The 13,749-nt window shown below is 46.4% G+C and overlaps 1 protein-coding gene and 1 long non-coding RNA gene across 3 annotated transcripts in view; one reads left to right on the top strand and one right to left on the bottom strand.

The window, feature by feature from the left end:
• GK5 (glycerol kinase 5) overlaps window positions 1–13,749 on the bottom strand; it is an 831,314-nt gene that overhangs the window by 439,917 nt on the left and 377,648 nt on the right. The window lies entirely within an intron of this gene.
• Window positions 6,294–13,749, top strand: part of LOC138491643 (uncharacterized) — a 306,564-nt gene continuing 299,108 nt past the window's right edge. The window contains exon 1 of the long non-coding RNA XR_011276054.1: window positions 6,294–6,411. This is a non-coding gene — a long non-coding RNA (uncharacterized lncRNA). The remainder of the gene's footprint in view (window positions 6,412–13,749) is intronic.

Genomic DNA, 13,749 nt, shown 5'->3' with positions numbered 1-13,749 from the left:
GATCCCAGGAAATGTTTGAAATAAAGGGATTACATGGTTAATTTTTCTGTATACTACTGTGAAATCTTGGGTAAAAAGTCATGCAATTTACAACTGGATCTGTGCGGTAACATATGAAAAAAATAAATCCAGTAGATACAAGATCACTAAACTTACACAGGGCCATTTTTAATGCAGTTTCAGGATGCGTGTGCCGATAGTATATGCCAGCACTGCCATTTTAAGTGCTCATTCATAACAGCTTTTCCCAATTATCTCAGTATTAAAAGTGAACACTCCTGATGATTTTGTCCAGTAAGACCAGTACTGCTACTGTAATTAGGCATTCCTGATGGGTTTGTCCAGTAAGGCCAGTACAACTACTGTAAGTACACACTTGTGTTAGCTCTGCCCAACAAGGGAAGTACTGCCACTATAAGTACACTAGTGCTTTGGATACGCACACGTTGACCTTTTCACTAGTGCTATTACTGGTGCTTTGCATACCGACTCGTGAGGCTTTGTCCAATATGGTCAGTGATGCTACTGTAAGAAAACACATGATAGTGTGGTCCAGTAATGCCAATATTGCCACTGTAAGTACGTATGAAAGGTTTCTTTTCATTAATGCCAGTACTGGTACTGTAATTCCAAACCCATGATTGCTATGCCCAAAATGGCTTATGCCGCAACAGTAAACACACACATTAGGGATTTGCCGAATACGGTCAGTAAAGATGCTGCAAGTCAACACTCATGATTGATTAGCCTAATAATCCAAGTACAGCTACTCCAAGTAAAAGCTGTGAGAGATGGCTCAAAGAATACTCCAGCGCCCTGAGATGGTTCAAGTCAAAGGGCCTTATAGCATCCCTCTGCCTCCTCTATAAAAGCAACAATCCTCCACAACCCAGGCATCTCTAGTCCCCAGGTTAGGATATAGAGCAGATTTCACCCTACTGTCTTGGTTCGTATAAATACTATGAGTGAAAACCTAAAGGCTGAACGCCTTCTCTATCTGAAATCCCTCAGGAACTTTCTAACTGTCTCTATTCTATCCAGAGGCTAGTGGTCTGATAGGGTAATGATGTTGTGCCTTACAGACAATTGGCCCGACTTGGGCCCCTTTCTACCACTCACTTGAACTCGTCTCCCTCTCACTTCGTTGTTTTCTCATCTCACTACTCTCCTCCTTCCGACTCCACCCTCCGTCTCTCCTTTGACTCCTTGTGTCTTATTCTTCTATCCCTCTGATGTCTCCCACTCTCTCCAAACCTCTCCTACACCCCTTAATGGTACTCCTACCTTCCTGTGTGACTAATCCAGAGATTTTGTCCCTTCTCCCCAATGGGGAGCCACCCCTTTCAGACTAGGGAGGTGTGCCCACTATGCAAAACACTATTAGGGGATTGGGCAAGCAGGATCTCACTAGGAGTGACCCTCTTCCCGTCCCCTCCACCCCACTTAGGGGATAAGGACTTCTAAGCGAACACATCTATAACATCTCACTTAACACCAATGTTCCAAATGGTTGTTGCATACCTGTGAACTGATAATGTTAAGGAAAGGGGACCTTTAAATATGCTTGGTTTGGCTGCTGACCCCTCCTTGAGACTGGAATCCCATGACCAATGGGATTGTGTCTCTCGTTGAAGGGATAGACCTATAAAGGGCAAGAGCCATACCTCGTGTCGACAAGCCGAGGCAGAACGAGTAGACCGATGGGAACGGGCCAGCCAGAGAGAGGCCATGCAGAGCAGGAGCCGACTTACCCTGCAGGCAGGACAACAACGCATACGTGGTAGGCGGAGAGCCCGCGGAACAGTGCCGAGCGCAGGAGCGTTGAAAGCCCCAACTTCACAGATCTCTGTATGAGACCAAGTTGTGACTGACATGGAAGACTGGTGTACCCGAACCCCAGCGTCCAGAAGAAGGGAACCGGCAACCCTCAAAACTGGTTCCATCGTGAAAGGAGCAACTGCCTCCCCCAACGAAGGCCACAGAGGAAAAGCCAGTATGCCATTCCCAGCAAGGTGAGGGAGGAGGCGGTTAGGCTCAGTGTCAATCCGACAGAGCCAAAGTTCTAAGAAAGCCAATCACATGTCCCAGGTGCCCAGTGGACCTATAAAATCAGAGAGAAGGGCAAAGAGAAACCAATACCCAGAACAGGGTTACTAGAAACCAGAAAGTAAGCGAAACACCCAAAGGGTGTGAACCGAAAGCTAATACCCTAGGAGGGGTTGCCAGATGCAAGAAAAAAACAGATGCATCCAGGGGAGTGGGGGGTGTGTATTTGAATTAATGATTCCTCAAGAAGGGAATACCCATCCGAGAGGCAAGAGCCTAGTCTGGACTGCAAATCAAAGCCACTCATAGTGTGGAGAATCACATTCACATACCTGAAGGAGAGTCTACAGGTCCAAGTGAGACCACAAACTGTTATAACCTGTAAGAAACGGAACAGCCCAGGTGGTGTGAGCGAGAAACATTAGTTGAACCACTAAAGGACTTACAAATCTAGTTTGTGCATTTAAGGGATTCACTTGTACTGTTAACCAAAACTTGGTGAGTTTGCCCTTTGTGCTTATGTTGAAACCCAAAGGAACTTGTTATTTTAAACTGTATTAGAAGGTTAAACTCTGGGAAGTTGAACTGTAGGAGAAAGGTAAAACCTGGGAATTCAAGAGGAACATTTGCAGAGATATTGTTGGGAAGGTGCATGCACCAGCTAGCATAAACCAAACAAGGTAGAGTAAGAGCGCTTCTCTGGGCTAAGTTTTGTTTTCCTTTATGGCATGATATGATATGATGTGGCATTTATAACGCGCTTGTACACAAGTGTTTCTAGGCACGACAAGACAAGGAGGGGGGAAACAAGGGAGGACAAAATAACGATCTTACTAGTTGTCATTCAGATCGCGCACGTGCATGGAAGAGGGAAGGGGAGAAGTGCCAGGGGGGAGGGGAAGGAGGAAGTGCAGTTAACTCAAAAGTGCATCCAGCGGGTGGTTCATACGTGCAGAGAGAAGGGAATGTAGGGTTGCAGACCATTAAGTGCTGGGGAGGCCAGAGGTAGTGCAAGGGCAACTGGACATGCAGGAGCCTGGGCCCGAGTTCAAAGGGTGACCAGGTGACCAGTGCGAGGCGTAGCATCAACTAGAAAGATAGCAAAGATGTTTGGACAGAGGACAAAGTTGAGTTTTGAACAACATTTTCACAAACACCTTTTGTTCTGTTCATAGAATCGGGAACTTCCAGCATAGAAATAGGGCTACGGGAGGGCTTTTCTTTTACTTTAATAAAAATAAGAAAGTTGAAACAATGTCCAGTTGTCCACATCCTACCTCTGACCTACCACACCTGGTACTCAACGCCCTTGTCCGCACTACAACTACTGAAACACCAACCTATCACTCACATAAGCACTTCACATACAGCGCCTACCCTATTCTTCTAGCCACAGCACACTCACAACCACTTGCACTGATTAACCAATACTGCACTACTTCAGAAATCTCTTTCACACTCTGCTTTCCTTTCCTCCTTCCGTTGTTCTCTTGGTCTGCCACCTCATCATCCTCCTCCTCTGCCCTCATTGAAACAACTCAAAACCTCATGTTTTCTGTTGTCCTCTTAATGCTTCCCCCTCCTGTAATTAGATTATTTGCCCTGATGGCGGCAGGACCTCCAGGTCCAGCATTTGTTAGTTCTTCATGGGTCGTTTCCTCACTTCGGATAATCTGTAGGGTTTGAGAAGTATTAACCTTCCAGGAGGTGTGTGTATCTTGTGCACCATTCCATTCGCTGTCCAGGGTTTGGGTAGAACACATTGGTGTAAACTTCAGTCTACTAGGCTAACTCCTGATACTCCATTATGGATAGTCCACTGGCAAGGTTCTTCGGTTATATGTGATCTAAGAGACCACAATTACAGAGTGGTAAATTGCATTGCAGACAAACATAAATGAAAAACACTGATTTTATTTTTTTTAATTGGGGGGAGGTCCCCAAACCCCCATTTTGTAACCTTTTAAACGCCACCCCAACCCCACCCTGACCCATTTTAACCCATTACACCACAACCCTTTATTTATTTAATTAATGTTAGCACTGTTTTTCAGTGTTATGGTCCCCTCTCAAATGTACCACCCTGTTTTGTTTGCAATAAAATGACTGGATACCGGTTCTTCACCATATTTCAACAGGCAAAGGTGTCTCCCTCGTATTAGCATGTAACAAGAGCAACTGCAGGGTGCTGTTTTTCCAGCTATTGAGCTGGTTTATATGATCTAGCTGGAAATGTCTTCAATTGGTCGGCTTGCTGTACTTTGCTGGTTAGGGAGGGATCCACTTCTGTTATGTTATAGGGTTCATGCCACCTTGCTAGTAGTTTGTTAGGAGTGGTGGGCAGTAAGACCATTACCTGGTCTCTCCATTGAAAAATACATGGAGGCTGGGGCCCTCACTATCTATTACACTCTCTTCCCAAGTACTCTCCTTCCAGAGCTCTCCGTTCGGCCTCCTCCAACTCTCTGCGGGTGAGCTGCTTTTCCAAACAGAGATTTGGGGGTAGATCCTTATCCTCTGGAGGGAGCTCCCTCTGGAACAGCCTTCCTGTCCTTCTCCGTCTTGAGCCAGACCTCCTTAAGTTCCGGAAACTCCTGAAGATATTCCTCTTCGCCTCCTCTTTCTCTCTCCCTCTCTCATGCGAACCTCCTTTCTTTTATCACTGCTTCCCTCCTCGTTCTCATCCCCAATCTGTTCAGTCAGCTGACTTGTGACCTGGTGTACGTCCAGAGCCTCACAGGTCCAAGGCTCCCCCGCCAGTCCTGCACTTGCCTCTGGGCCTCCGCACTCCGCCTGAATTACTGCACTTGGAATATTTTGCCATTCGGCCATTGCTGGAGCAGGCGCACTTGTCCCCCTCCCTCTCCCTCGCACTTCTGTTTGCTCACTTGCACGACCCTGAATGTATTAGGACTAGCATGTTATCTGACCCGTCTTCCTCTTTCTCCCCTCCTCAGCTTTGCTGTGCCTGCATGCAGAGCGGAAATGACGAACAACCTTTTGACTTGTATGCTCCTCTCCCAGCCCCCCACTTCTCCCCAATTCTTTATCTCGCACTTACTCTAGCAGAAATGTCCTGACCTAGTATGCTTGTTATTGCTTTTGGATCATTCGGAATCTTCACGGCCTAAGAATGACAACGATATCCCCTTGTTCCCTTCCCGCCTTGAAGCACTGCACTTGTGTACAAGCGTTTTACAAATAAACAAGCCAGGCTTCCTTGTGTGCTTTTTCTGGTCAGCTCTCGGCTTCTTGTAGATGGTGTCTCACCAGCTGACAGACCTTCTGCATAGATAGTCAGATGTTCCTTATCATAGGATGGTTACAGGTTTGTTTGCCGTCAGGTCCTCTCCATTCTCCCTGCAGAACATCCAGTACATCTTGTGGATTCCCATTATACACCAGCTAGAAGGGTGACAACCCTAGGATGATTGTGGTGTTTTTTTAACTGAAAAGGTCCTCCCCATTCAGCCCATTTTCAGAGGGCAGCTTCCTAGCGGTATACTTCAATGTTTGATTATAAATGCTCCACAAAGGCCATTGGTCTGGGAGTGGCAATTGAACGTCCATAAGGTTTTGATGTTCATTAATACCTTCATCTCGCTTATCACTCATGACATGAAACTGATCCTCTAGTTGAAGGGAGCGTCATCGAGCTAGAAAGAGTCCAAAATAATGGGAATGGAAGATACAAACAATGCTTTTCAGGGGCACATTAAGTTTCTGGGGACCAAGGGAGCAGCATGGTTACCTGCACTCCAATGGTCTCAGATAGTAAATGATAGACTATGAAACAACAGACTTTGGACAGGATGAATGAGATAATGAGACTGCGGAAGATAAAACAAAAACGCAAAATATGTCTATTCCTTGCTAGTAAATATGAAATACTGCGTTCAAACACTTCCAACATTACCTTGACCAGGTGCCCAGTGCTGAATCCAGCATCTCTGCTTCGCACTCATCAGGAAAGGAATGGCATGATGCAGAACTCCGTGTATTTTACTTTATTGCACCGCCTAGATTCGATTTTCGGGCATTTGCCCATCCAGCACCTGTATTTGACTATCTGCATCGACTGCCATGTCTGATGCAGACAAGGAGGTAACCCCATGCTAAGATGGCCACCCACCGACGATCCTGATCATCCTCAGCTTCCTGAGTGCCGAGCGTCAGCATCGCGGCACCCGATTGGTTGCTGCCCGCCTTTTCTGCTTCCAATTAGAGCTGGCAGGTGAGAGCCGGCCCTCGACACAAAGGCCGAGACACAAAGGGACTCAACCCCTGTCTCGAGCCTGTTCCGGTCATTCTCAGCCGTCAGCCCGGACCCCTGCTCGGTCACACAGAGATTACATCAATTTACAGGTACTCTCCTGGAACATTTGCTAGCCTGATACAGTTACCAGCTCACCTATATACTATTTTTCTGTTATATCTCCAGTGCATAGCTCTACTTGTATGTATTTAAAGTCCTCATACGATAGTCATACGCTCGCTCCCACGTTCATGCGGCCTGACACAACTACAGTTCCTGCCGTCGCTGCTGCTACGTAGAGCTAACCTTACTAAACGCATGCATGTTTTGCTTAATAGTTCAACCTATACTCCTCCAGGTTATCATACACTGAGTTATCTAAGCTGTATCCCTGCTTACGCGTGCCTATGATCCTGCCGGGGGATTTTAATGCACCTTGCACATTTCTTCTCTGTGCTTGCGCTAGTCGCCACCCTATGCCTGTTGCACTAGCGCATTAGATGTGTATTTTTCTTAACCCATATGTGTGCCTCCTCTGGTTGCCACCCCATGCCTGTTGCTCTAGTGCATTAGAAGTGTATTTTGCTTAGCCCATATGTGTGCCTCCTCTGGTTGCCACCCCATGCCTGTTGCTCTAGTGCCGTGCCTGTTATTTGAAGTGTATTTTGCCTAGCCCATATGTGTGCCTCCTTTGGTTGCCACTCTATGCCTTTCATAGGTATCCTGCTAGCCAGCCCATCTAACTGGCGACCACACTATCACACTGTCTAGGCCAACTGCTCCAGGTCTACCTCTGCATCTCTCCACCACTGGCATTGCACCTAAAATGCATTTTGCCTTTGGCACTATCCTACTCTTCCTATCCTCGTATGCCAGCACAGCACAACACGCCACACAAACAAAGCAGTTATTTTCAGATCTCGCCACGCACATACTGCTCACTCACCAGGACCTAGCCCAGTCACCGTTCCTACCGAACATCGACCAGCACCTCATCTTGCCCCCGCCCACAACCGGTTGTTCACCTTCACAGCTTACACTGCCTCTCGTTCTCCACATGACAAGTCCTAACCCGTACCTAAACGCGCCAGCCATCTAGCTCTCACACTTCGCCACTAAACCTACACCTAATCAGCCATGCCCCACACCTACCAGAAATTCCAGGCTCGGCTTGCGTCTACGCCTCCTACCTTACTCCCAATTTACAACATTCAACAACACAGTCACGCCATACAGCCTGCCCAAGATAGATGTCCGGAAACCTGCTCTGAGCTCCCTATCCTTGCTATCTCAGGTACTTACCTCTGCCAACAGTCCACCGCTGCCTCATCGCATTACACTGACCTGTTCCAATCTCCCCAGTCATTCTTGTGCTATATCAGTCAGAAACCAAAGACTAGCCTCCAGATGTCATCACTGGTCCTACCACCTGAACAACCCCCATACCAACAAAAGCCTTAACTGTAGCGACAACAAATCCACAACCTCTGCTGCACCTAAAATTGACCTGGCCCTTCATGCCCACAACGCCAGCACTGCTTCTAAACTTAAAGGTGCGCTCATCAACGCTCGCTCCATTACCCCGCACGCCCTTGATAATGCTGATCTCATCGCCACGGAAAACCTTGACTTTCTCGCGATCACAGAAACGTGGCTGCATGCGCCTCGGGCCTCACCCTGACTTTGGCCATCCCCGATGGCTACACCATCCTCAGGTGCGACAGGGACACCAATCAAACCAATGGAGCAGGGTTAGCATTCATATTTAAGAGCTTGCTCAATCTTAGAGCGGTCAACAGTCTGCAGTTGCCCTCTGCGGAACTACTTTCGATCAAACTGCCCATCTCACCGAATCACACCGCCACAGTGCACCTTATCTATAGGCCCCCTGGCCCCACATCCTTCTTCATAGAGGACATCTCATCTATACTAGCCGCAAGTACCAAGCCTAACCCCCAAATTATTCTACTTGGCGACCTTAACCTATGATATCTAGACACGAATGATGCCAAAGCCACAGACTTTGCAAGTGTGCTTGCCGACTTCGGCCTTACCCAACACATTAAAGAACCTACCCACATCAAGGGTCACAACCTTGACTGGGTCTCAGACATGAACTGTGCGCTTGACGTAACATCTACCTCCCCATGCGCCTGGTCCGATCACCACATAATACTATTCTCCATCAATTCCAGACCACCCATAGATAAACCAAACCTGCCCCCCCCTCCACTCGCACTCGTAATAAGAAGGATATTACAGTTGAGAAGCTACTCCCTCTCATCCTCCTTCTACTGAACGTGACGTCCTCCACTTGCCTGGACCCCACTGTCCTTGTAGACACTTACAACCGCGCTGTGTTAAATGCTCTCAATACTGTTGCCCCCCTTAAACTGCGCAAACAAAAACCTCGCTCCCACCTCAACTCTTGATTCACCCCACACCTACACGACCTGCGTAAAGAAAAGAGAAAAGCCGAGGCCCGTTGGAAAAGCTCTCCCACCATAGTCAATAAAAATAACCTCACCTCAGCATCACTTACCTACAAAGAAGCCATTTTAGCTGCAAAAAAGGAAGTTTAGAACAAAAGGATCTCACAAGCAGAATCTAACACTAAGGAACTATTCAAGATCCTCAAGGAACTTGAGTCTCCTGTTGCCCCACTGGATACATATACCCCCGATACGGAGTGGTGTACTAACATTCAAAAGTCGCAGTTAGACAAAATTGCCCTGCTCCAAGACAAAATAAATACCAAAAAAAGCCACCTTTCTGACTCTACGGGCAACCCCCCTACCTACATACCCACCACACCTAAGCATTCCTTCAAACCCTTTAGCTTCACACCCCTCACTATCAATGAGGTTGAAAAAATTACTTGAAGCTCAAGCTCTCCAATTGCCAAGGTGACGCTTGCCCGGCACCAATCATACAGGAAGCTGCACATGATCTCACCCCATTCATCACCTCACTCATCAATGCCTCCTTCTTATCGGGCATTGTACCTAACAATCTCAAGGATGCGTGGGTCATCCCGTTAATCAAAAAGCCTAATCTTGATCCCAGCAACCCTTCCAACTATAGGCCCATCACCACTGTGCCTTACCTTCTTAAAATCCTGGACCGAGCTGCCTATCTCCAAATACAAGACTACCTTGAGACCAACAATCTACTTGGGCTCAGGCAGTCCGGTTTCCGCCCCAGACACGGCACTGAAACAGCCCTGATTGTTTTGAAAACCCAAATCGAGGACCTGAAAGACAAGGGCAAACAGGCGCTCCTGCTCCTCCTTGACCTTTCAGCAGCCTTCAATTTGATCAATCATCAAATCCTTTGCCACCACCTTAAGACTGCTGCCCACTTCTCTGACGCAGCCACATCATGGATCAGCTCATTCTTGGCAAACAGAACCATAAGTGTCTTCTCATCCTCAGCCGCGGCTGACCCAGCACATGTCCCGTGTGGAGTCCCACAAGGATCTTGTGTGTCTCCCACTCGCTACAACGCGTTTACTAAACCACTCTTTGATATAATTGACCATCTGAGTGTCTCCTACACTAACTATGCAGACGACACCGAGATACTCATCCACATCACTGGCGACTATGTAACTGATGCAAGAGCTCTCAACGCAGTCTACACGGTCATCCAGGCCTGGATGGCACATCACGGGCTCTGCCTCAATGATGAAAAAACGGAGTTACTCATCCTAGGCTCCCACTCCAAACTCGCCAAACTTGATCCCAAATACAAATCCTTCACTATCGACGGAAACATTATCAAAGTCTCTAATGTCACAAAAACACTTGGAATCTACCTGGACTCTACCTTGTCTCTCAATAGCCAAACCAATTCTGTAGTCTCAGCATCAGCCTACACTTGCAAACTGATCACAGCATGCCATCCCTTTCTGTCAACTGGCAACTGCCTAATCCTCGCCAGAACCCTCATGTCCAAAATCGATTATTGCAACACCCTCTACCTAGGGACAAGTCAAAGAAACCTCGATAAACTCCAGGTCACACAGAACAATGCCATACAGGCGGCTCTTAACATTCCCAGGCGATCTCACATCTCCCACACCAGACGCAACCTGCAGTGGCTCCCCATCGCATATCCCTCAAAGCTCTAGTTCTTACTCACAAGGCCCAGAACAATGCAGCACCTGCATACCTATCTTCGCGCTTTTCACAACATACAGCATCTAGACCCCGAGATCTGCTCAGGCCGATACTCTCACTATCCCCAGCTTCAGGATACATACTGCAAGAGGTTCTAGCTTCACAGTCCTTGAAGCTAAGCTCTGAAACTCCCTACCCAACACGCTCAGAATGGTTCAACATCTCCACTCTTTCAAACACAAAACCAAACAATGGCTTCATGAAAGGGATGCCCAGGCCAACACCTCACTTTAACTTTACAGCTCCTACTCTTATCATTACGTTTATTATCGTGTAAATATGTGTAAATGGTATATGCCTAAACTGTATAATATAACGTGTAAATTGCACAATGTATATATACTTGTAACATGTAACTTGTAACTGTCCACAAAACATGCGCCCAGATGGCCCGGGGCAAGGCGCGCAATACAAATAAACAAAATACAAATACAAATGATTGGGATTCCCTTATTGATTTGTTGTTGGCACCTCATAGCACTTTACCTGAGGCTGATTTTACTTATTTCGTGAATGGGTCATGTTATGGGGGCCAAAATAGGAAATTGGTGTTGGGTGGGGTATGCGGTATGTGCACCTGGGGATGTGGTGGAGAGCGGGAGCAGGATGCCTCTGCACAAATTGCAGAGCTAGTGGTACTCACACAGGGATGCAAGCTAATGGCTCAACATTCTGTTACTATGTATACTGATTCCAGGTAAGCCTTTAGGTTAGCCCACAACTTTGGAGAAAGAAGGGATTTTTGATGCCTACAGGTTCCTCTATTAAAAACGGTCTGTATGTGATGGCACCTCTAAATACTTTTATGCGTCCAAAATAAGAGCCATAGTTGAGTGTGCAGCTCATCAGACCCTACTTCACGAAATTAGCTGTGGCAACCACTTTGCAGACTTCACCGCAGAGCTAGTAGCAGTAACAATCCGAAGAGGAGTACATTCTTCCAGTAAAGATTAGTCCTGAACCTTCCACAATAGTGGGATCAGCTCAAATACAGGAAAACGCCCCCTTAAGTGAGAAGGGTAATTGGTGGTGTTGTATCAGGGGTGGATGACAATAATAATAATAATTCTTTAATGTGATATAGTATGAAAATAAATTCAAACTTTACACATATATCAAAAATCAAAAAGTTATACATATAAAATCATACATAACAATAAAAACTCATAAGATCATCAAGCATTAGTCACTAAAATAGCGTCTAATACAAAATACACAATCTAAGTTTGAAGAAACTAACTTCCTTCTTTACTGATATTTACAACTGCTTTCACAAGTTAGCAAATGAACCTACGCCGCTTTATGCTAATTAATAATGGGGTGAGCTAAAATTCCCAATCCAAGTTCTATCTGTGCCAGACGTTATAGAGGGCTATGAATAGGTGCATATTGGATGTATTAGTACAATACAGCCAAAATGAAAATTTAGATATAGTACAAGGATCATGCACGAATTCAGCCAAAAACTTAACAATAATCTTCTTAAGTGCAGTGCATTGAGTTAGAACGTGTCTGGCTGTTTCAGGGCACAAGGGAGATTTACACATGCGGCAGGTTCGCTCTGCAGTAGGAATGTTTTCCCTAGCTCCTGTGATCGACAAGGTAGGTAGTTGACCTAGTCGGAACAGAATAATGAATCGGCGGAGTCTTCTGGTGGGACAGAGAAAAAGGTAGTCCTGCGGTTTCATGAACTTGAATATTCTATAGTTCACAAAACGATAAAATTTAAGAGTATCCAGATGGGCGAAGTTCTCCAGCCAATCCCATAGGTCCACCTTTTTCCCTAGGGCATTTAACATTTCCTTGGTCACCGTAGACCCTTTGTGCATCCAACCAATTTCGTTGAGGAGTTTTCCCATGTCTTTATACAGAGATGAGGAAGTAAGTTTTTTACTAAATTCCTGATGTAAGACTGCTAAGAGGGGATTGGCCGATCCACTTGTCATTTTCAGATAGAGCGCAGTTCTTCTTTTCAATACCATGGCCTTCAATGATGGCAGGCCCAATTCTAATCTTATCAGGGCCATCGGCACCCCCGGGGGAAGCCCCAAAATGCGTCGCCAGAACTTTCCCTCTAGCACTTGGAGCCAAGCCAGGTTCACCGTCAGCAGAGATTCTAGTCCATAGATGACCATTGGTGCAAAGACTTGCATGTAGAGGTGACGTGTTCCCCACAGAGTGAAACCCCCTTGTTTGCTAGTGAAAGATGCAATAAGTGAGATCACTTGGAGGGCCCTGGTGGTACGGCCCTGTTTACATAGTGCATAATCACCTAGGGGCTCTATTTCCACTCCTAGGTAGCGATAGGACAGAACATACATAATTATGTGTTTGAGTACTGTTAGATTCACACGGGTCACCCTTTTCCTGGTGAATCGCAGGACATTAGTTTTCTCTAGGTTAATGGTCAGGCCATTGGTCTTTGCATATTCCCAGAAGGTATGGGCAGAACGCCTGAGGCCACCGATGGTGTTATCGAGGACTACTAGGTCGTCTGCATACGCCAGGACCGCACATAACATATCCCCTATTTTTGGTGGACAGTTGTTAACCTCCGCTAGAGTCGCCGGGATGTCGTGTACATACAGGTTATAGATGAGAGGCGCTGTAACGCAGCCCTGCTTTACCCCTCTATTTTGTAGTACATTTTGAGTCGATTGGCCCTCCTGATTAAGACGAAGGCGCACTGAGGTATCACAGTGCAAAAGTCTGAGGTAATACAGCAAACCAGGGGGGCACCCCAATGCTTCAAGCTTGTTTCAAAGCCTTGCTCTTGGGATCGAGTCAAATGCGGCCTTAAAGTCAATAAATAGTGCATATAGAGGGGGCTGATCCCTACTAAGAGCCCTCGTACGCAGTACGTCCATTACAAGGAGATTATGCGTTGTTGAGAAATCCCGCCTAAAACCGCACTGGAATGTACTGAGTATTTGCTTATCATTCACCCATTTTTGCATTTCACTTAGCAGAAGTGAGGCAAAGAGTTTCCCAGTGACATCCAACATGGATAGGAGTCTGTAATTATTTGGATCTATGCGATTGCCTTTTTTAAACACCGGGATCAAAATAGCAGTTTGCCAAGTTCGAGGAATTTCCCCCGATGCAAAGACCTTATTGAACAGTATGGAAAGTAACTCTGCCCAGAAGGGCGGGTTGCTTTTTATCACCACATTAGCTAGCCCATTGGGGCCTGGGGCTCTCGACGACTTAAGGATAACAATTTTATTGAGAATAGCCCCCGGGGAAACATCAAAAGGTTGTAAAATA

The sequence above is a fragment of the Ambystoma mexicanum genome, chromosome 10 (genome assembly GCF_040938575.1).
Source record: "Ambystoma mexicanum isolate Mex_15411 chromosome 10, UKY_AmexF1_1, whole genome shotgun sequence".
Taxonomy (NCBI): Eukaryota; Metazoa; Chordata; class Amphibia; order Caudata; family Ambystomatidae; genus Ambystoma; species Ambystoma mexicanum.
Note: the sequence above shows the minus strand (reverse complement) of the source record. Positions and strands in the feature narration are given on the sequence as shown.